Source organism: Podarcis tiliguerta (genome assembly GCF_965153285.1).
Source record: "Podarcis tiliguerta genome assembly, chromosome: 7".
In the NCBI taxonomy this organism is placed as follows: Eukaryota; Metazoa; Chordata; class Lepidosauria; order Squamata; family Lacertidae; genus Podarcis; species Podarcis tiliguerta.
The window spans coordinates 11,379,803-11,404,335 of record NC_139540.1 but is presented as its reverse complement, the minus strand read 5'-3'; the positions used below and the strand labels follow the sequence as shown (position 1 = coordinate 11,404,335).

The window sequence follows — 24,533 nt, the reverse complement described above, 5'->3', positions numbered from 1 at the left end:
TTGTCAGCACCCGGGGCAAGGCAAGTAATTTGCGCCCCCTAACCCGGGGCAAGGCAAGTAATTTGCGCCCCCCCCGCTGCACTGTCCCTCCCCCAGATAGTCCCTCGCTCTCTCTCCGCACCGCACCGCACGCCTGGCACCCTCCCCTCCACAGTGGGCGGCGACCCGGCGGCTCGGATCGGATTCGCACAGCCAGCACTGCAGTGAGAGAGAGAGAGTGAGCCAGGTAGGGGCAGAGAGCTGCGAGTGCGAGCGCCCCCCCCAGATGTTGCGCCCGGTGCGACCGGCCCCCCCTGCACCCCCCACGCTACGCCACTGCCTGGGATGGTTTATATGGGGAGAGGCAGTCCTTGAATTATTGAAGGATTTGCCCAGATGTAGATTTCAGGTTGCGTGGTGTTGTTCAGTAGTTTTCTTGGACAGGTATGGTGGGCATAGGTTGCTCTGGTCATTTCTGTGAGATCACTGAAGAGCCTTCAGGTGAAAAGGCCTCTCTAATCCAGCACTCTGCTTTCATAGTGGCCCACTAGATACCTATAGGACACCCACAAGCAACTCTACATCTCCCCCTTGTGATTCCCTGTCAGTGGAACGTTTAGATTGGTTAGGAACTGGGGTCGTTTGGTGCCAACAGAGATGGGCTTCACCTGAAGGAATAAGATCGCACTGGCTTTTAACACAGAAAAAGGTTGTCAAGTGGCTTTTAAGATGGGTTCTGAGGAAAGCCTTACAGGGGAGCAGCTAGTTCAGGATGACTCATCCCTTAGAGATGCCGGAATAGCATGAGCAGGTAGAAACAAACGGTAGCAGATAAAGGAAGGGAATCACATAGAGGGAAGACATGAGGAGAGAGATGAAAGGGATGCGGCCTGCAGTTTATCCACCATGAGCTACAATTCCCAGCACCCTTAACAAACTGCAGTTCCCAAGATTCTTTTGGGGGAAGTCACAGTGCTTTAAATGTGCACACAGCCCAGACATGGATCAAACAGGCCTTCAAACAGAGGATACCATCCAAAAGAAGACTGTGTTCTGATAGCCCTTCAAACAGAGGACTGTTCTCTGTAAAGTAGGATTCACGGCCACCCTGTAGTTTGGGTTGAGGGGCACTGGAGTCCAACGCATCTGGAGGGCCACAGGTCTTCATCCCTGGTCCCCATCCTTTCATGATTTGGATACACACACTCTCTCTCTCTCTCTCACACACACACTCTGTCATGAGGGCAGTCAAAATTCAAAGTGTGTTTTGTCTGTAGAGAAAACAAAACAAGAACCCCCTATGTCCTATTTGGAGAGAGAATGAAGGCAGGGTCTTAGCCAAATGCCTGAGCTCTTTGGGTGCATTCGCTGCTGCGTTACTTTCCTGAATTGAGAATTGCAAGCAAATGATGTGCATTTGAAAGCCCGTGGGGAGGGGGAAATAGGTCAGGATGTAAGAAGACATGCCCCCCCCCCCCGTGGTTCTCTTTCTCCTTGGCTCCAAAGGGTGGCGAGTGAGAGTCTTCCGAAGCAGTGATTCAGGTGGCCTTAACCAACCAAGGCTTTGCTAAACGATGACATAACAGTGGCATGTTCATCTCTCCTGCAGTCCTCAGGATAATGGCCAGGACTGTCACAACGCATGTTCTAAAAATACTGGATCTGATCTCCCAGCTCCTTTGAGGAGACAGAAAAATTCCACTGCGGGAAGCAAGAGAAGAGAGTTGGATATCATCAAAAGAGGTTGGCTGAACGTTGCCCGTGTACTCTGGCTCCCCACGTCGCTGGCAGATCATTTGCTGATTTTCGACGTGGATGCAAATCAAAAGGCAGGGCGAAGTAATTTGTCCTTCCTGAAGGTGGGTGTAGATGAAAGAAAGAAAACAAAACAAAAGGCTCCCAGATTCTGCTGCCTCCTCATTTATGCAAACTTTGATCTCCTATCTGCCTTCTGATGCCCAAAGGCACAGTCAACCAAGTGCTACTCCTCTACCGCTTAACTTCCATTTGTTTCAACGCTGCTGGAAGGTCTGCAGCCTGAAAATTGCACCTAAAAGATTTCCTTCCCTGGTTGGAACACCTACAGACCCACACCTACACACCCAAACTTGGGTGCTTTTATAATCATCGCCTGCTTTTCCTCCACAGAGCTCAGGGTGAAATGATGATAATAATAATAATAATAATAATAATAATAATAATAATAATAATAATAATAATATATTATGTATACCCCACCCATCTGGCTGGGTTTCCCCAGCCACTCTGGGCAGCTCCCAACAGAATAGTAAAAAGACGATAAAAGATCAAACCTCCCTAAACAGGGCTGCCTTCAGATGTCTTCTAAAAGTCAGATAGTCATTTATTTCCTTGACATTTGATGGGAGGGTGTTCCCACTACCTAGAAGGCCATCTGCCTGGTTCCCTGTAACCAACCTTCTCTCAGGGAGGGAACCTTCTCTCAGAAGGCTCTTGGAGCTGGACCTCAATGTCTGGGCTGGATGATGGGGGTGGAGAAGGGCTTTGGCCCAGCCAGATGTAAACACTAGATGCAAAGGACTAAATTTCCCTCTCCCTCACTGCGAGAAGCCATGTTACAGGGGACCAGGCAGAGGGCCTTCTCGGTAGTGGCACCCGCCCTGTGGAACGCCCTCCCACCAGATGTCAAAGAGAAGAACAACTACCAGATTTTTAGAAGACATCTGAAGGCAGCCCTCTTTAGAGCCCTTCACGGCCTAGGACCCTCGTACCTACAGGACTGCCTCTCCGGTATGCCCCACAGAGGACCTTAAGGTCCATAAACAGCAACACCCAAGAGGTCCCGGGCCCTAAGGAAGTCAGATTAGCCTCAACCAGAGCCAGGGCCTTTTCAACACTGGCTCCGGCCTGGTGGAACGCTCTGTCTCATAAGACCGGGCCCTGCGGGATCTGATTTCTTTCCACAGGTCCTGTAAGACAGAGTTGTTTTGCCTGGCCTTTGGTTTAGAATCAGTTTGATTCCCTCCCCCTCTTTCTTTTTTCCTTTCTCCTCCTGTGAAGAGGCTGCATTTTAATGTTTTAATGTATTTTAATCTTGTTTTTTAATTTGTATTTTAATCAACTTGTTTTTATTATTGATTGTTAGCCGCCCTGAGCCCGGTCTTGGCTGGGGAGGGTGGGGTATAAATAAAATTATTATTATTATTATTATTATTATTATTATTATTATTATTATTATTGGAAGCTTTTAATGTTTAACAGACTACTGTATTTTAATGCTTTGTTGGAAGCCATCCAGAGTGGCTGGGGAAACCCAGCCAGATGGGCGGGGTATAAATATTAAATTCTATTCTATTCTATTCTATTCTATTCTCCCCCCTGAACCATGGTTGTAGAAAAATAGAATTGTAGAGTTGGAAGGACTCTCAAGGGTCATCTAGTCCAACGTCCAACCCCCTGCAATGGTCCTGATGAGATTTGCCACCCATGGCTGCTATTTATTTATTCACTTTAACAGTGAGAGAACAGATTGCAATCCCAGTTTTGCCCTGTGTGCAGCTTTCCCCGGATCGAGATGCAGTAGTAAGGAAAGCTTTACCTGACCAACGTCTGCCTGTCAGATAGTCAGCAATAGCACAGGAGTCCGTCCATGGAAGAGAGAGGGGAAAAAAAAAAGGAGATGTCAACCCTAATCTGAAAGGGGAGGGGAAATGGAATGGAAGGTTCCACAACAGAACTAGTTTGCCATCTCTGAAAAATCACAGTGGCATTTAACATTCTGCAGCGACGGCAGATGTCAAGGTATTCTCTGAGAACAGGCATTCTTTTGAAACATGCTTTTGAAAGCAGACTTTTGCGTCGGAACAATTTCTCCGTATCCTCTAAACCCTGCAGAAACCATCGCAGACGGAAATAGCTGCAGATGTGCTCTTGCAAATGGCAGCTGGCTGCCTCTACCCTCCTAACCCTCTCTAGGTACAATATCAATTATTGTCGTTGTTGATATTTTATTGGAAGGATTTCGTTTCTATATTTTAAAAAAGAATGATAAAAAGGGGGTGGACCGTGAATGAAAAGAAAAACACTCAATTACATTTCCATACATCTATACTAATGTTGGGACGCGGGTGGTGCTGTGGGTTAAACCACAGAGCCTAGGACTTGCCGATCAGAAGGTCGGCGGTTCGAATCACCACGACGGGGTGAGCTCCTGTTGCTCGGTCCCTGCTCCTGCCAGCCTAGCAGTTCGAAAGCACATCAAAGTGCAATTAGATAAATAGGTACCACTCCGGCAGGAAGGTAAACGGTGTTTCCGTGTACTGCTCTGGTTCTCTAGAAGTGGCTTAGTCATGCTGGCCACATGACCCGGAAGCTGTACGCCGGCCTTCTCGGCCAGTAAAGCCAGATGAGCGCCGCAACCCCAGAGTCGGTCACGACTGCAACTAATGGTCAGGGGTCCCTTTACCTTTATACAAATGTTACAAATAAATACCTTTATCAATAACCTAATATATTCTCTTTAAAGTCACTCCAAATATAATTGTACTTATCCAAAGAAAATCTGCATCTATAAGCAGTAAGTTCATATGTTGCTAATATTATCATGTTGCCAAGCCATGGATTAAGGGAAATCATATCTATGTTCTTCCAATTCATCAGTTTCAGCTTCTTAGCCACCATTAGGGCACGTAGAATCTATTTTTGCTGTCCCATTAAATTAGATCTGCCAACGCACAGCTAAAAAAACGTGTTGACACTTCTTTCAGGGGTGCCAACACCTTCAGTAGCTAAGGGTGGATAAGAGGCTCGTCTTCAGAATACATTTTCCCATATTTTTCTAAAAATTCCCAGGCAGCTAAACTACCTAGCAAGCTTAAGTCTCTTATTACAAACAAACGAAGCTCTTGAAGGAGACTTTTGCTTTTCGGTTTAAGAGGCACAACAGGTTTTCGGTATCCAACTCTTTCCCCTGGGCAGGTATGTGTAAATCTGCAATATTATGCAAGGGGCGGAGGAAATAACCCTCCTCTTCATAATTCCAGAGAAGATCTTAATCTGTCCCATATGAAGCAGAGAGGCAAAGTAACTGAAGTTTTCTTGATTGGATAGGAAGGAGGCTAATTGCTGCAGAGTCTTTTTGTGTGTGAATCGCTGGCTCTGCAGATTTCTGGAATGAGTATCCTAACAATACAGTGGTACCTTGGTTCTCAAAATTAATCCGTTCCTGAAGTCTGTTGCAAAACCAAAGCGTTCCAAAACAAAGGCATGCTTTCCCATAGAAAGTAATGTAAAATGGATAGATCCATTCCAGACTTTTAAAAACAACAACAACAACAACAATTTATTATTTATACCCCTCCCATCTGGCTGGGTTTCCCCTGCCACTCTGGGCAGCTCCCAACAGAATATTAAAATACAATAGTCTATTAAACATTAAGTAAAGGTAAAGGGACCCCTGACCATTAGGTCCAGTCGTGGCCGACTCTGGGGTTGCAGCGCTCATCTCGCTTTATTGGGTGAGGGAGCCGGCGTACAGCTTCTGGGTCATGTGGCCAGCATGACTAAGCCACTTCTGGCGAACCAGAGCAGTGCACGGAAACACTGTTTACCTTCCCGCTGTACCTATTTATCTACTTTCACTTTGACATGCTTTCGAATTGCTAGGTTGGCAGGAGCAGGGACCGAGCAACAGGAGCTCACCCCGTCGTGGGGATTTTCGAACGGCCGACCTTCTGATCGGCAAGTCCTAGGCTCTGTGGTTCAACCCACAGCGCCACCTGCGTCCCTTATTAAACATTAAAAGCATCCCTAAACAGGACTGGCTTCAGATGTCTTCTAAAAGTCTGCTAGTTGTTTTTCTCTTTGACATCTGGTGGGAGGGCATTCCACAGGGCGGGTGCCACTACCGAGAAGGCCCTCTGCCTGGTTTCCTGTAACTTGGCTTCTCGCAGCGAGGGAACCGCCAGAAGGCCCTCAGCACTAGACCTCAGTGTCTGGGTAGAATGATGGAGGTGGAGATGCTCCTTCAGGTATACTGGACCAAGGCCATTTAGGGCTTTAAAGGTCAACACCAACACTTTGAATTGTGCTCGGAAATGTACTGGGAGCCAGTGTAGGTCTTTCAAGATCAGTGTTATGTGGCCTTGGTGGCTGCTCCCAGTCACCAGTCTAGCTGCCGCATTCTGGATTAGTTGTAGTTTCCAGGTCACCTTCAACCCCCCAAAACAGCAATTTAAGAGGAATTTTATTACCTAACAAGACCATTAATCCATAAAATGAAATCAATAATCAATGTGTTGTTGTTGTTTAGTCGTTCAGTCGTGTCCGACTCTTCGTGACCCCATGGACCAGAGCACGCCAGGCACTTCTGACTTCCACTGCCACCCGCAGTTTGGTCAGATTCATGTTTGTAGCTTCGAGAACACTGTCTAACCATCTCGTCCTCTGTCGTCCCCTTCTCCTTGTGCCCTCCATCTTTCCCAACATCAGGGTCTTTTCCAGTGAGTCTTCTCTTCTCATGAGGTGGCCAAAGTATTGGAGCCTCAGCTTCACGATCTGTCCTTCCAGTGAGCACTCAGGGCTGATTTCCTTAAGAATGGATGCGTTTGATCTTCTTGCAGTCCATGGGACTCTCAAGAGTCTCCTCCAGCACCATAATTCAAAAGCGTCAATTCTTCGGCGATCAGCCTTCTTTATGGTCCAGCTCTCACTTCCATACATCACTACTGGGAAAACCATAGCTTTTACTATACGGACCTTTGTTGGCAAGGTGATGTCTCTACTTTTTAAAATGCTGTCTAGGTTTGCCATTGCTTTCCTCCCAAGAAGCAGGCGTCTCTTAATTTCGTGGCTGCTGTCACCATCTGCAGTGATCATGGAGCCCAAGAAAGTAAAAAAACATTAAGTAAAGGTAAAGGGACCCCTGACCATTGGTCAATGTACTGAACTATAAAATAAATAAGACAGTACTGTAGATGACAAAATTATTATTATTTTCTTAAATGCACTGATGATAGTCCTTGTTTGGATGGGGGGCTTTTATCCATTTCAATAATCAATAATCAATCAATCAATCAATCAATCAGTAGCTGAACTGGGTTCCACACAGTCACAAAAACGAAGTCACAAGCCACAGTCACAAATCAGTCCCATAAAATGAAGAACAAGTCATAGTCAAAAAGCAAAAAAGCCACACAAAACACACACAATTTTTTAAAGCAAAAACGAAAGCTCCAATTATCACTGCTGCCGCGCGATTTCTGTTCTCATCCTGAAGCAAAGTTCTTAACCCAAGGTACTATTTCTGGGTTAGCGGAGTCTGTAACCTGAAGCATCTGTAACCTGAAGCATCTGTAACCTGAAGCATCTGTAACCCAAGGTACCACTGTATCTCTAACATATCCCTCCCACCTACGTAGATCTAAGTAGATCCCTGCTGATAGAGGTCTCTGGCATACTGCCTGCACTTTGATTTCTCCTGAGGCTCTGGGTCAATGAGGGATGTTCAGCAAATAAGGGGAGACTTGTGATGGGGCCATTAGGGGGCCCAGGCAAGGCATCTCTGAGATGGAGCTCAATAGTCTGCCTTTGGGCTGGTGCAGGTTTCTCCAGTGGGACCAGGGTGGTACAAAGGGGCCAGAGACTCCTTTGAAGAGGATCTCCTCAGGGTCTGGGTTTGACTGGGTCCTAGTTGAAGTTCATGGAATACAACCAGTGTCAACAATGCCTGCCTACTGTGATTCATGTACAGTGGTACCTCGGGTTACAGACACTTCAGGTTACATACGCTTCAGGTTACAGACTCCGCTAACCCAAAAATAGTACCTCGGGTTAAGAACTTTGCTTCAGGATGAGAACAGAAATCGCGCAGCAGTGGCAGTGAGAGGCCCCATTAGCTAAAGTGGTGCTCCAGGTTAAGAACAGTTTCAGGTTAAGAACCGACCTCCAGAACGAATTAAGTACTTAACCTGAGATACCACGGTATCTGATTTAGACTTCGTACTGTAGGCATTTTGTCGGGGATGCCACAAGATGGCAGTCAAGGAAAAGCTAAAGCGCACACAAATAGGGCATTCGAGGATATAGAGCTTCCCAGCTGTGATTAAGAAGCTGAAAATAGTGATGTGTGAGAATCTGGCACACTTCTAAAAAGCCACCTGGCGAGAAAGGAATCCGTATATATATAAAAGGGCATTCTCAAGCTGTCATGAGTTTATGGGCAGCTTAATATAATTGAACGTATGATGTTGCTTAGTCCTTGGCTCTGGATTAGCTCTGCAAGGTATCAGGCAGAGACCTTCAAACTGAAGATGCTGGATCATAGAATCATAGAACTGTAGAGGGCCATCTAGTCCAACCCCACACAATGCAGGAATCTCAGCTAAAGCACCCATGAAAAGATGGCCATCCAAACTCTGCTGAAAACCTCCAAGGAAGGAAAGCCCACAACAGTGGTCCATGGACTAGTGGAACTAGCCTAGTCCCCTTAATGTTCCCAGCAGGACTTTTCTGTGTACCTGCTTAGTCAGTGTCTCCAGGCTCCTTGTATGTGTGTGCATGTCTGTCTGTTTGTCTCTGTCTGATTACCTCCGTAAAGGCTGCAAAACTCCACAAGTCACATGAGTAGGAAGCGGCTGCTTGAGGCAGAACTGTAGTCCTTTCTCCATTTTTTTTAAGGAAGAGCTGTCAGAAAGCTTGAAGAGCCTATTGGGAGGGGGACAAGATCTCTGCAACCTTAGTATCATCCCTCCCTTCTCTCCTTCAGCCACTGGGTGGGTGGATGTGTTTTGAAAGCATGGTGCTTTCCTTTGCACATGTTCCAGCTTGTCAACATCCTTCTTAAATTGTGGTGCCCAGAATTGGACACAGGACTCCAGGTGTGGTCTGACCAAGGCAGAATAGAGTAGGACTATTACTTTTCTTGGTCTGGACTTCTGTTGATGCAGCCGAGAATAGCTTTAGCTTTTTTTGCTGCTTCATCACACCGTTGGCTCCTGTTACTCTTGTGGCCCACCAAGTCTACTAGATTCCTTTTCACATGTAGTGCTAGTAAGCCTTTGACTAATCAGGGCTTGTAGCCTTAGCGAGAACACAAAGCTCTGAACAATTGATAATTTCCCATCAGCTGCACACCAAAGTGGGAGGGGGGGGGAAGGAACCCCACACAATTTAAGTGTTCCTTGAGCGAGTCAAGTAGGCAGAAAAGGGAAAAGAAGGAAACAAATGCATAAACTGTTGCAACACACTTATAGTGAAGCTCTCCTTTCTACAAAGGCTTTGACAAGTAGGCCTTTAATGGTGAAGTGGGAGTTCTGTTGTCTAGGCAAACAGGCACTAAGTGCCGCTCTCAGTTATTCAAGGCTTGTGAGATAATGAAGGAATCAATCAGATCTATATAAGGGTGACACAACATAGATAAATAGCCTTGAAACTGTGGGGGCTCTTTTTCATCTTCTGGAAATCTGGGAGGAAAATAGACTCTTGAAGACAGGAAACTCTCTTTACAAAGAATTACCACACAACTGACAGGTGGAAATAATTAAGTGCATTTTACCCAAACAAAGCTGCATGCATGCATGATAACAGGTAAACCCAGTGCTTCCCCCCCCGAAAAAAAATGTTTAGGGGTACTCTCCATAGCGGTCAACTTTCAGATTTGAAAATAAGGGATCGACAGCCTCAAAAATAAGGGATCAGTAGCCTCACCTGTCCCGGGGACAGTCTACAGGATATCTAACAATCCGAGATAGCAGTGGGAAGCAGTGGAAAACGGCGCTGGAATAAGGGAATTTCCCACAAAAAAGGGGAAGGTTGACAGCTATGGTACTCTCATTTTCCTACTCATATTGAAATACTGCCGCTCAATGAGACCAGACTTAGATTCACAAAATGTTTAGGGGAATGCTTACCCCTGCGTCTGCATTCCCCCCGAAAAAAGCACTGGGTAAGCTTGCAGCCTGAAAGAGTTCATGTCCAGCAGTACACTATCATGTTGTTGTTGTTTAGTCGTGTCCGACTCTTCGTGAGCCCACGGACCAGAGCACGCCAGGCACTCCTGTCTTCCACTGCCTCCCGCAGCTTGGTCAAACTAGCATACCCTCGGGCTTCCGGAGCCGAGCGCCGGCGGTGATGGCGGCTTCCCTTTGATCCTCGGAGGGAAGAGCTCCAGAGAAACCGGGGTCTTACCGCTTCGGCGACGCGGTGGACCCTTGAAACCGTAGGCGGAGGAAGCCTACGGCCGTGGGACTCGGTGGGTGCCATTTGCGCCCCCCCCAAACGTAAAAGGAGTCTGGTAAAGGCTCCTGAGCGGGGCGGGGGTGGCGAGGCACTGAGAGTCGATCGCTACTTCTCTGGAGTGACGTCGCGCAGCTGTTGCCGAGAGAGCGCCGGCTTTTTCCTGAGACAATTTGGATTACAAAAGAAAAGAAGTACCCGTGAGTAGGGGAAGTTAAAACTTCAAAGAAAAGCAAGATTTTGAATGTTGGATTAGAATTGGGACTTGAAGTAAAAGAGAGAAGTAATTTGAACCCGAAGCGGTAAGGTCTAAACAGGAAGCCAGCCTTCCGCTGTGTAAATAGTTTAAAGCAAAGACTCTGTGGACTAAAACCTTTAAAGACGTCTTTGAAAGGATAAAAAATCCGAAAATCTTAAGACAAGACCCCCTCTCCGGAAGCAGGAGAGGAGAGGGGAAAAGATAGGAAAGATATTTTTGCCTGCATGAAAGGTCTCTGTGATTGAGAAATATCGTCCTGAGCCGTCAAAGGACGTTAAAAGTCCCCCCCCCCCACTGTTATTAGAAGGGGAGGGGGAAAATGGAGGGACATTCTGTCTGATCAAAGAGACTTATAAGACTAAGATATACTGCCTAGACGTTTGATTGTGAATAGATTTGGATTTGGCTAAAGGACAATAGAAAATCCCCCCCCAGGCAGCAGGGAAGCTGTCCGGACTGCCGTTTTGGTTTGCCAAAAGTGAAAGTGAAGTCTTAAAAGACTGTGAAAGACTGTGAAGCATTCAAAAGAATATTTAAGTGTTTGAAGGAGCCAGCCCACCAGGACAAGAGAATTCTACTTGAAACTTGGTATTGTGGACATTACTGTTTCGAATCGGTTGTGAAAAGAGAGAAGGTGATACATTGTATTTTTTTAATAGTAATATTTCCGAGGTCCCCCTGGTGGCTACTGAAATTACTGCAGGGATACAAAGTAAATAGAGGAAAATTCCACTCTCTTCCCTTGAACTGGTAAATAAGTTGCAGCTGCAGAGTAACCTTGAAACTGGTGGCTTATGGCAGAGGGAAAAGGAAAATTACAGCAATTTCAAGACAAAACAACAAGATCTGGTAAATCTTTTCACACGGGAAGGAGGGGATCCTTCCCTGAACCTACAGGAAGTGCCTCTGTTATACCCAAAGTAAAAGAAATGTCTGGGACAGAAGACCTTATTACTGCAGGATTTGCAAGGGTACAGGGATCCCTAGACAAACTGACACAAGAAGTGTCAGAAACTAAAAAACAAGTTGTGGAAGTAAAAAGTCAAGTTGAAGAAACAAACAAAGGGGTAACAGAGGCCTTCCAAAAGATAGAACAGAACTCTGCCAGTATAAAACAGAATACAGCCTCAATTAAGGAATTATTTGAGGCGTCGGTTGAGACAAGAAAAATTGCTGAGGAGGCAAGGGGGGTTGCAGCTGCTACAGAGGAGAAATTGCCACCGATGAGCAAGCAATTGGAGGAGTATAGAGCAAGATTTTCTATGCTGGAATTAAAAGATAAACAAACTAATCTGAGAATTAGAAACGTTCCAGAGATCGAGGAAGGAAGCCTGCGGGACCTTCTGACACAAGAATTTCAGAAATTTTGGACTTTGGAGCCTGAGAAGGAGGAATTTAAGATCCTGAGTGCCTTTCGTCTGGGAAGAACAAGCAAGAAGATCAAAATTAGAGACTGTTTGGTTACATTTAGAACCAAAGAAGAAAGAGACAAGATTTTGGGACTACATTTTCAAAAATCATTGATAATTAATCAATCCAAAGTCGAGATCTTCAAGGATATTCCAAAGCATCTTCTGGACCTTAGATCGAATTATAAAGATCTAGTTATTCAATTAAGAAAAAACAACATCATTTTCAGGTGGGAATTTCCGGAAGGACTCTCCTTCAGTATCAAGGGAAGAAAGACAAAAGTAAGATCAGTGGAAGACAAGAACGCCTTTTTAGAAGTTTATGGAGAGGACCTACAGAAAGGAACATTAAAAGTAGCAGATTCCTTGGAGTCATCAGAGGAGGGAGAGGAAGACAAGACAGGAGCAAGGCCGAAACGAAACAGAAAGAAGAGGACAACGCCGGACTTGACAGATAAAGACAAGACAGAGGGAGCATCTGGAGGAATATAACAGAATAAATTCATCATGTCTCTGCAACTTCTAAGCTGGAATTGTAATGGCCTCAACTCAGTTCGAAAGAGGAAATCGATATTCCATATTTTAAAGAAAGAACAATTGGACTTGATCTGCTTACAAGAAACACATGTGACCAGGCTCCATAGGAAAATTTTAATTAACAAAAGATTGGGTCAAGAATTTATCTCATCTGACAAAGTCAAAAAAAGAGGAGTAGTAATATATGCCAAAGAGAGCCTTACACCAAAATTTATGTTTAAGGATGAACATGGAAGATATTTGGCAATTGAAATACAGTACCATGGACAGAAGTATCTGATAGTAGGAGTGTATGCACCAAACGAGGGAAAATCCGAGTTTTTTAAGAAGCTGCATGAGACACTGAATGAATATTTGGAATACAGTGTGATTTTGATGGGAGATATGAATGGAGTTGTTTCAACAAATATGGACAAGGCGCAACGACAGGTGGTCACCAAGGATGGTAGACTACCGAAAACCTTTTTTGATTTGACTGATAACCTGGACTTGATTGACATCTGGAGAACCAAAAACCCGTTAGGAAGAGAGGGAACCTTCTATTCTGAAGCTAAAATGACTTGGACACGAATCGACCAAATATGGATCACCCGAGGACTGGCACCAAATATAAAAAAGGTGGAAATCTGCCCAAAAACTTGCTCCGACCATAATGCAGTAAAGATGGGAATGAACTTACTACCAACTGGTTCTTTCAGATGGAGAATGAACGACTCTCTCTTCAGGGATGAGGAAGTGAACAAAAAGGCCCAGAAAACTTTGAAAGACTATTTCGAGATAAATTTGAACACGACGGTGGAGAAAAGAATCGTATGGGATGCAAGTAAAGCTGTTATGAGAGGGTTCTTGATACAACAAAATACGCTTAAAAAGAGATTACAAAAGGAAAGAAGGGAAAAGATCTTGGAAAAGATCAATGAAGGAGAAAAGAGATTGAGATTAAAGCCAAATTCAAAGGAAACTCTAAGAGAGATTAAATTATATCAAGTGGAATATATGCAAATGGTAAATCAAGAGATTGAGTGGAAGATCAGACAAATGAGACAGAGAACTTTTGAATCTGCAAACAAGTGCGGGAAATTATTGGCTTGGCAAATTAAGAAGAGACAAAAGTTGAATACAATAACAAATCTAGAAGTGGAAGGAAAAACTATTCAGAACCCTACAGAAATAAGGACCGCTTTTCAAAAATATTTTAAACAGCTTTATTCTCAACAACCCCAGAAGGAAGTAGACATAGAGAAATTCTTGAAAGCGAATGGGCTACCGAAAATATCTCAAGAGAATAGATTGAAATTGAATTATAGCATAACAGACCAAGAGGTCGAGAGTGCCATTCAGAATATGCAACTGGGCAAGTCTCCAGGACCCGATGGACTGACTGCTAGATATTATAAAGCACTGAAAGACTGGCTAATTCAGCCATTGAAAGAAGTTTGTAACAAAATACCTCAGGGGGAGAAGGCACCAGATACGTGGAAAGAAGCTTTTGTTACACTTATACCAAAGGTAGAGACTCAGAAACACCAACTCAAAGACTACCGCCCAATATCATTACTTAATGTGGATTACAAAATTTTTGCAGATATTCTGGCTAGAAGATTCAAGAAGGTTTTAATAGAGGAGATTCATAAGGACCAAGCAGGCTTTCTCCCAGGAAGACATTTATCAGATAATGTAAGGAATATAATAGACATTCTGGAATTTTTACAAGAAAAAATAAATACTAAGGCGGTTCTAATATTTGTGGATGCGGAGAAGGCCTTCGATAATATTTCTTGGAGTTTTATGAAGAAAAATCTCCAAAGTATGGGGGTAGGTCAGGAATTTGAAAATGGTATAGGTGCAATCTATTCTGAACAAAAAGCTAAGTTAATTGTAAACAGTGTAATCACTGAGGAGTTCAGAATAGAGAAAGGTACGCGACAAGGTTGCCCAATTTCTCCTTTGCTGTTTATATCAGTCCTGGAGGTGTTGCTGAATATGATTAGAAAGGACCAATTGGTCAGAGGGATTCAGGTCGGAGCTAAACAATATAAATTAAGAGCATTTGCAGATGACCTAGTTCTGACATTACAGGAGCCAGAATCCAGTGTGAAAAGAGCCTTAGAACTGATCCAAGAGTTTGGTCGACTGGCAGGGTTTAAATTGAACAAAACAAAAACCAAAGTTTTGACAAAGAATCTAACAGAAATTGAGAAAGAAAGATTTCAGAATGAGACAGGATTGGCAGTAGTGAAAAAAGTGAAATATTTGGGTATTACTATGACTGCGAAAAATGGAAATTTATATAAAGACAATTATGAGAAAAGTTGGTCGGAGATAAAGAAAGATCTAGATATATGGTCTAATTTGAAACTCTCCTTAATGGGTCGTATTGCTGTGATAAAGATGAATGTATTGCCAAGAATGTTGTTTTTGTTTCAGACACTGCAAATTATAGATAAGATTGATTGTTTCAAGAGGTGGCAAAGAGATATATCCAGATTTGTCTGGCAGGGCAAAAAGCCAAGGATAAAATTTAAAATATTGACCGACGCAAAAGAAAGAGGGGGCTTTGCCCTGCCAGACCTGAAACTTTATTATGAGGCGGCAGCCTTTTGTTGGTTAAAAGAATGGCTACTTCTTGAAAACACTGACATGTTGGATCTAGAAGGATTTAACAATGTTTTTGGTTGGCATGCATATCTATGGTATGACAAGGTTAAAGTGCATAGAATGTTTAAAATCCACATTGTTAGGAATGCATTGTTTAAAGTTTGGATGAGGTATAAAGACTTGCTTGAAACCAAGACCCCAAGGTGGTTGTCCCCAATGGAAGCAAAAGCACTAAAAAAGCTCAATATGGAGGCAAACTGGCCAAAATATTGGGAGATTTTAGAACAAGATGGAGACAAATTGAAACTACAGAGTTTTGATAAATTAAAAAGTAAAGTCCGAGATTGGCTCCATTATCATCAAATAATGGAAGTATTTAAAATGGATAGAAAAATTGGCTTCCAGGTGGAAAAATCAAAATTGGAGACAGAATTGTTAGAACCCAAAACTAAGATTTTGTCAAGAATGTATAACTTGCTACTAAAATGGAATACACAGGATGAGGAAGTGAAATCAGTGATGATTAAATGGGCACAAGACTTGGGCCATAATATAATGTTTGCTGACTGGGAACGGTTATGGACCACCGGTATAAAATTTACGGCATCTAATGCCCTAAGAGAGAATGTAATGAAAATGATATATAGGTGGTACATGACACCAGTCAAGCTTGCGAAAATTTACCATTTGCCCGATAATAAGTGTTGGAAATGTAAAGAAGTTGAAGGCACATTCTTTCACCTTTGGTGGACGTGCCCTAAGATTAAGGCATTCTGGGAGATGATTTATAATGAGCTGAAAAAAGTGTTTAAATACACATTTTCGAAGAAGCCAGAAGCCTTTCTCCTGGGCATGGTTGGCCAACAGGTGCACAAGAAAGATAGGATTTTCTTTATGTATGCTACAGCAGCAGCAAGAATACTTATTGCACAGTATTGGAAGACAGAAGAATTACCCACTCTGGAAGAATGGCAGATGAAAGTCATCGACTACATGGAATCAGCAGAAATGACCGGCAGGATTAGAGACCAGGGAGAAGAGACGGTGAGGGAAGATTGGAGGAAATTTAAAGACTATTTACAGAAATACTGCAAGATAACGAACATTTGAAGATATCGGACTGAAGGTGACTGGTTTTTAGCAAGAAAGGTGAACAGAAAAAGATCTAAAATCTAGACTGAAGGAAATATAATTATGGGATATGGATTTAAGATGATGAGAAATTTAAATTATGATAGAGGGAAAGAATTTGCAGACAGAACATTTGATTTGGAATACAGAGTAGGGAGGTTGGGGGAAGTCGCAGAAACAAGTAAATGCAAGGTCATTATGAAGATAAAAAGGGTATTTTTTTTTTAATTTTCTCTATTTTTATTGTTTATTACTGTTGTTTTTGTGTTTTATGTTTGTGTATTTTTTCTGTGTTATGTGTTGTTTATGTTGTTCTTTATTGTTTATGTAAAACTTAATAAATATTTATAAAAAAACAAAAAAAAAAAAACAAACTAGCATACCCTCCAACATTTCTCCAATGAAAATAGGGATGTCCCATTCCATAATGATAATTTTACTATTTATGCCCCACACAACTTATTGTGTTGCCTCAGCCACTCTGGGCAGCTTCCAACGTATATAAAAACAATGAAACATTAAACAAACCTCCCTATACAAGATTACCTTCAGACGGCTTGCGGGTCGGATATCTCCATACCCTTCAACATTTCTCCATACAGGGAATATGTACTGGAGATACAGAAGAAGAACAAACAAACTGTTTTGCATTCTAAAAATACATGGTCTTCAGGGGGACAGGTGATGTCAAAGGATTCAGGGGATGTGAAGTCCCCTCTCTCCTAAACGCAACCTGTCAGCTGACAGTGAAGGTGAGAGAAGGGGGAGAGAGATGCGTTAGTTTGGCAGCAGGAAAAGAGGACTCTACATTTTCACTGTTTGATGGTGAAAGATGAGAGGCCAGAAGCAGCCTCTGGGGCTCACTTGTTGATGCAAAAGTTATTATGGCTGTCACTCTTAAGCTCTGGCTTCTGAATGTGAAAAGTGTTTGGTGTTTGAATTTCTGGTTCCCTGTGCAAACATTTCACAGCTCTGTTGCTAAGGGGGAAAGTTAACTTTCGGGAACTTGAAATTACTGAATTCGGTGAGAGCTGTGCTATGAATGTTTTTTGGAAGCCCTGTCTTGTAGAGTCAGCGATGCTGATGATAAATATTATATGGTTATGTCATTATGTATTTTTCCATTTTACTTTTCTGGTAAAACTCTCAGGAGTGAGTTTTTGGTTCTGCGAAGCAATGAACACTTTTCATTTGAGAGGAGACTGAGAGGAGATATGATAGCCACCTGCAAAGATCTCAGTGGCTGCCACATGGAAGATGGAGCAAGCTTGTTTTCTCCCGCTCTGGAAAGGAGGACTCAAACCAAGTTATAAGAAAGGAGATTCTGGCTAAACACTAGGAAAAACTTTCTGACAGTAAGAGCTGCTAGACAGTCAAACGCTTAATAATAATAGTGTTACAAGCCACCCCAATTTCTACCGTGTGGTAGCAAGATCCCCGGGATCTTGGCTCTTGACCAGGGTTTGTGTTCCTTTGAAGTGAGGCACGGTGGAGACTGCAGTGTCTTTAATAAATATGGTTTATTCACACATATTTACACTGCGGTTTTATGGAGTCAGAGTTCACAGCATTTACATCTGAAGAGGGGCTTTTCCTTCCCAGCTGCACAGTACTGGATTCAGAGGCATCCTAAGTGCCATTCCTATGCTTCTCTGTAACAGCATGCTTCTGCCAGCCAGCATTGCAGCTGCCCATCAAATCTTGCATGAAGTTCTGCCCCCTTCCTCCCCCTCCTTCCCAGCAGCCTTTGCAGAAAACAATTCTTCCCCTTCCACTTGCAGCCTCTCCCTGCACCAGTCACCCTGGTAACCTCTGTTTCTCAAACCCATTGCAAAAGCATCTGCCCCCCCTGCCGCCCTGTTGCATACATCAGGCCAACGGTAGCCCTATCCCAAAAGCTACTGGGCAGAGGGTCTTATACTTGGCCAAAGGCTTACCCTTATCAAACGACCAGGCCATTGTCAGCGAGCCTTTGCCAGGCTGGCCTCATGAGGAAGCTATCTGGCCTCCAGTTTCCAGCCCTCTCTAAATCCACGAGTTTACGTGTTTGCTCAAATTCTATCCCTTTGCTGAATATAGAGATTATTGTGGGGGTCTGCCCCCCACCAATCTCATAACATCAATAATAATTAATTGCAATTATATAGTACATTTTAAGCATTCAAATCACATCTCCTGCGTACCTAAATCAGCTCTGTCAGACAATCCTGCGTTATTCTTACCAGAGACTGCAATTACCTAGTCAACGGGAAAGAGAGTCAATTGAAATTTGGACGAGGGACTTTAAGATTCATACACTGATTGCTGGTTCGCACATGCACTTATATATCATTTGGTTTGATCGTTGCTCATGTAATGACTGGCATGTGAATGAACAGTGCTGAAAACCCCTGCCTCAGGGGTTAGATGTTCCACCTGGGGTGTGTTATCTAAGACAGGGCCATCTTAAGCATATCCAGTGCCATGGTGCAAAGCTCCCTCCGGCAGCGGCCCCCGTTTCCCAGAGTTTTTTTAGGGAGGACGGCGCTGCCGGCGGGGCTGGAGGAGGCGGGCAGTCGCTGGAGGGCGGCTTCTCTGGTGGGGAAGAGGCAGAGGCTGGAGGCAGCACCTCCCAGCTCAGCTGGACGCTTTGTGCCACGGTGGCCATGGCAGACGGAGGCTCCGGGTGTGGCACTGCTTCGGCGTGGCATGACTGAGGCAGGTGAGGGCGGCTAGCTGATGCTGGGAGGCGCTGCTTCCAGCCTCCGCCTCTTCCCTGGCGCCCTCCAGAACTTGGTGCCCTGGCGCCCCATGCCACTAGCCTCTATGGGTAAGACGTCCCTGATCTAGGATGGACAGTTCACACACCCATGAGTCCTCACTTGATTTTGACTCCCTTCCTTTATTTACCACATTCCACTTTTCCTTCAAGGAGCTCCAGGTGGCATTGGTGCCAACTCCCTGGGGCCCTGGGGGCCCTAGCACCCACAAAATTCCCCATGAAGGGGCCAGGCACCCAAAAAATCAGTGCCAGAGTTGTGGGGCCAAGTTGGCACTCCTGCCAGGTGGCATACATAGTTCTCCCCCTCCAGAGAGCCAGTGTGGTGTAGTAGTTAAAAGCGGTAGTCTCGTAATCTGGGGAACCGGGTTCGCGTCTCCGCTCCTCCACATGCAGCTGCTGGGTGACCTTGGGCCAGTCACACTTCTTTGAAGTCTCTCAGCCCCACTCACCTCACAGAGTGTTTGTTCTGGGGGAGGAAGGGAAAGGAGGAGAATGTTAGCCGCTTTGAGACTCCTTAAAGGGAGTGAAAGGCAGGATATGAAATCCAAACTCTTCTTCTTCTTCTTCTCCCCATTTTATCCCCACAACATGGTACTCATGGTAACCCAGTGTGATTGAGCACTGCTCTCCCACGTGCTAGCCTGATAGTGTTCTGTCTTCTGGGCTTGAAGGCATCTCCAGACTCTCCAAATGTTCCTGTTTTCCAGGGACAGTCCCAGATTTACAGAATCCATCTCAGTTTCTGATTTGATCCCAGGATGTCCCACTTTTCCCCAGGACATCCCAATTTTCATTGGAGAAATGTTGGAAGGCATGGAGTTATGTGATTGCGCCACCCCAAGCCAAGGAGATAAGTAAATACAGCACACAACCTTTAGAAGACATCTGAAGGCAGCCTTGTATAGGGAAGTGTTTTTTTTCTTAACATTCAATGTTTTATTAGGTTTTTATATATGTTGGAAGCCACCCAGAGTGGCTGGGGCAACCCAGTCAGATGGGCGGAGTATGAATAATAAAATGCTACTGCTGCTGGAATAGGACGTCCCTATTTTCTGTTCTTCTTCTTCTTGTTGTTGCTGCTGCTGTTTTACAAATTTATTTATTTGGTTTTTCAAATTAAAATTTTACAGAGATATATCAAACATGAATAATAAAAACAAGATTCCAAGGAATCTCCTGGACTTCCATCCTCCGCTATGTGGGTCCTATTATTAATCATTTCCTCCCACCTCTTTTATGATACTCCAAATCCTTTACCTCTTTCATTATGTCCAGGATTCAACCTTAAACTACGAGTGATATTCCAATCCTACGAACAATTTTAACTGTTTACAAGAGTCTTTAAGATAAGTTAGAAATTTCCCCCATTCCTTTTTAAAATTTTGGTCTTCCTGATTTTTTTTACTCTTCTGGCCATTTTAGCCATTTCAGCATAGTCCATTAACTTCATCTGCCATTTTTCTCTGGTAGGAACATCATCTTCTTTCCATCTCTTGGCCAGTAACATCCATGCAGCTGTGGTCACATACATCAATAGTCTTTTGGGATTTCGGCAACTAGAATTCCTAAAAGGAAGGTTTCAGGCTCTTTAACAAAGGTTGTTTAAAACATTTTTTTTCAACTCATCATATATCATTTCCCAAAATCCTTTTACTACCTTACAATTCCACCACATATGATAATTGGTGCCTTCCTTTCCCTTACATTTCCAGCATACATTAGAGCATGTTTTATACATTTTTGCTAATTTACTAGGAGTAAATTACTAGGATTCCCTATTTTCACCGGAGAAATGTTGGAGGGACTCCAGACCCAGCAAATGCACCCTTATGTTCTGAGCGCATCTTAGATTTAGCTGTTACAGGATTACTGTAATTAAGGCAATTAAGTGGCCATGGAGACTGACAGCACCACCTCCGCTGGAATTTCACTTCCTTCCTTCCTTCTTGAGGAAGGCAAGGCAAAACAAATGTGATTTATGTTGTGTGTTGAGATGATAACCTATTAATAATTCAAAGTAGTGGAGGCTTTGCGGCTGCTTCGCCCTGTTTCATCCATCAATAAAATATCCCGCCTCCATTGTTTGGCGGCTGCTGCTAAGCCAAGGGAAATATTAGGAGTTAGAAAAGGCAGCATCTGTCTTGAGACGGAAGCAGGCAGCCAATGCAGATCAGAAATTTGCAGGGGGAGATGAGGCCCCGAAGGGAAATAAATTCCCTTTTCCTCCTAATTAGTCTTCATCTAAAGCACAGGAAAGGCATTTTGACTTCTGTGCTGCTGTTGCATGATGCAGTTATTTCAGAACAGCCCGCCCGACATCTAAAAATAAATCTCTCTCAAATTCCAGAGTTTGGCTCTCAATTTGTATCAAACCAAAAGCACTGGAACTATGTACATGTGTGTAAAGGTAAAGGGACCCCTGACCATTAGGTCCAGTCGCGGACGACTCTGGGGTTGCGGTACTTATCTTGCTCTATAGGCCGAGGGAGCCAGCGTTTGTCTGCAGACAGCTTCTGGGTCATGTGGCCAGCAGGACTAAGCCACTTATGGTGAACCAGAGCAGCACATGGAAATGCCATTTACCTTCCCGCCAGTGAGGTACCTATGTATCTACTTGCACTTGACGTGCTTTCAAACTGCTAGGTGGGCAGGAGCTGGGACTGAGCAACGGGAGCTCACCCCGTCATGGGGATTCGAAACACCGATCTTCTGATTGGCAAGCCCTAGGCTCTGTGGTTTAGACTACAGCACCACCCATGTCCCCTGTGTGTGTGTGTGTGTGTGTGTTCTCATCCTGAAGCCAAGTTCTTAACCCGAGGTACTATTTCTGGGTTAGCGAAGTCTGTAACCTGAAGCATTTGTAACCCAAGGTGATGCTGTACTACCAACCTTATTCCATGCTAGTGAAACGTGGACCGCTTATAAACACCATCTCCAACTCCTCAAAAGAGGCTTGCTTAGCATCCTTATTTTGCATCCTTAGGCACCAGGTGAAAACCAGATCTTTGGCTTCTTCAATGCGTTTGTGGGAGAGGGGTTATTGCTTTGTTTCTGTTTCATTGTGTATTTTGTGTTCTCATTTTTTGTTGCTATGTTGTGAACCACCCTACGATCTTCAGGTGAAGGGTGGTATAAAATTTTAATAAATAAGAATAAGAATAAATGACCTGAGACTCAACCAGATCTGAGCTAGCTAGCTGGACCAATTTAAGACAGTTCTGTATGTATGTATGAAGAAATTTTCTCCCCGTGAAATCATCCCACGAAACAATTTTCACTTGCCTCTCTCCTTTCCCCAAGGAGAACGTCTCCTTTTAAAAAAAAGATTTCAGCAATATTCCCCCTCCAGCGCTTTCTCTCTCAAGGTGAAGTGGGGCTGAATCTCTTCTCCTTTAAGCTGAAGGCAGATCTGCTTAGAAGTTCTTCAAAGGCGCAATACGCTGTAAATCGGCATGTCTGCCAACCCGTCAACATTAGCATATTTATTAGGCAGCCCTGGCTACCTCCAGCAGGATGAGAGCTGCTAGGTCAGGGGGAGCAAGCGTGAGAAGCATTCTCAAGCCAAGCTCCTGCCATGGGGATTCATAGTGGGTTGTTCCACACCATGGATTTGGATAAACGTAAGGTAAATAATAGGGATGTGGGTGGCATTGTGGTGTAAACCACTGAGCCTTGGGCTTGCCGATCAGAAGGTCAGTGGTTTGAATCTTCTCGATGGCATGAGCTCCCGTTGTTCGGTCCCAGCTCCTGCCAACCTAGCAGTTCGAAAGCACACCAGTGCAAGTAGATAAATAGGTACCACTCCGGTGGGAGGGTAAATGGTGTTTCCATGCGCTGCTCTGGTTTTGCCTGAGTGGCTTAGTCATGCTGGCCACATGACCTGGAAAAACTGTCTGTGGACAAACGCCGGCTCCCTTGGCCAGTAAAGCAAGATGAGCGCTGCAACCCCAGAGTCGTTCGTGACTGGACTTAACTGTCAGGGGTCCTTTACCTTTTTTTTCAAAAAAGGTAAAAAACGGGTAAAGGACCCCTGGACAGTTTAGTCCAGTCAAAGGTGACTCTGGGGTTGTGGTGCTCATCTTGCTTTCAGGCCGAGGGAGGCGGCGTTTGTTCACAGACAGCTTTCTGGGTCATGTGGCCAGCATGACTAAACCATTTCTGGTGCAACCAGACACCGTGATGGAAATCAGAGCGCACGGAAACATGGTTTACCTTCCTGCCACAGCGGTACCTGTGGCTGCAGCTACTGCCCAGCAAGCACTGGAGTATTTGGGTGGAAGTTTTGTTGGGAGTTTTTGCTGTTGTTACTGATATTAACTGATATTAACTTTTTGCATCTTTTTTATTTTTATGTGGAAATTGTTTAGTTTGGTTATGTAGTTTTTAATGTGTTTTATTTATTTTTGACTACTTTGCTATGTTTGTAATGCTGTAAATCTTTTCATATTGTAAGCTGCCTTGAGCATTGTTGTAACTGTGGAAAGGTGGCATACAAATAAAAAAATGATGATGGTGGTGGTACCTATTTATCTACTTGCACTGGTGTACTTTTGAACTGCTAGGTTGGCAGGAGCTGGGACAAAGCAACGGGAGCTCACTCTGTTGCTGGGATTCAAACCACCGACCTTCTGATCAGCAAGCCCAAGAGGCTCAGTGGTTTAGACCACAGCACCACCCATGTCCCTACACCCCGCTAAGGAGCACTGGAATACAAGAAGCTGCAGTAGTGGCTGGCAGGGCAGGCTGACAGCACTTCCATGACTTCCTTGCAGCGGAGTCACAGATGCTTAGCTGGAGAAGGAAGGACAAAGGAAGGGGAGGTCAGCACAGGGCAAAGGAACTCTGCTGGTGCACTTGCATGGTGCTGATGCCATGGACTGGCTGGATGCAGAAGAATGGTGGGAGGTACCAGCTGAGGAGTCCCCAAGGGAAGAAGGCTCAGAGCCCAGGGATTGGTGGTGGGATGATGATGAGTAGTCAGAGGGAGAAAGAAGCCTGGGAGGAAGCTGAAGCAGTGACAGGGTTTAGTGAACAAGGAGAATCTGTGGCAGAGAGAAGTCCGGAAGCAGAAGCAGGAGAGAAGGGAGGCCAAGAGGCGGAGATGAGTCAAGCTCAATCCAAGGTGTCTTCTCCTCCTGACGTGACAAGCTCTCCTCTCTGGTCTCCCAGAACCAAGAGAGGCATGAAGAAGGAAGAGCAAAGGCTGGTGTAGTCTCAGATTGCTTGGAAAGAACCTGGGGGAGAAGGAGATTTAGGCAGTTGTGAGAAGGTGGGGACCTTCAGTCTGCACCACATAGGGGCAAGACCTACCGAGGAGAGTTGCTGTGCTCATTAGGCCTGGCATTCCTGAGCTGACTATGTTTCTCTAATAAAGAGCTAACTTTCCTCAGTGTGATTTATTTCTGACCTGTTCCTGTTGCTTACCTCCTACCAACTCGCCTTTCTTGGTAAGCAGCCCAAGAACATAAAAAGAGTCCTACTGGATCAGACCAGACACTTATCTAGTTGCACTGCCTACAACAGTGCAAGGTAGAACATTGCCACCTTGTAGCCGGTTTCACCTGCCTCATCTTTGCACGTGAACAACATGCTGAAGGAGAGTGGAAGCGTTATGTACTGAGTTGAATAGGATCCAAAATGCAGCAGT

At 44.5% G+C, this 24,533-nt stretch overlaps 1 long non-coding RNA gene across 1 annotated transcript in view; it reads right to left on the bottom strand.

Annotated features, from left to right (window-relative positions):
- LOC310682281 overlaps positions 1 to 24,533 on the bottom strand; it is a 430,308-nt gene that overhangs the window by 55,491 nt on the left and 350,284 nt on the right. The window lies entirely within an intron of this gene.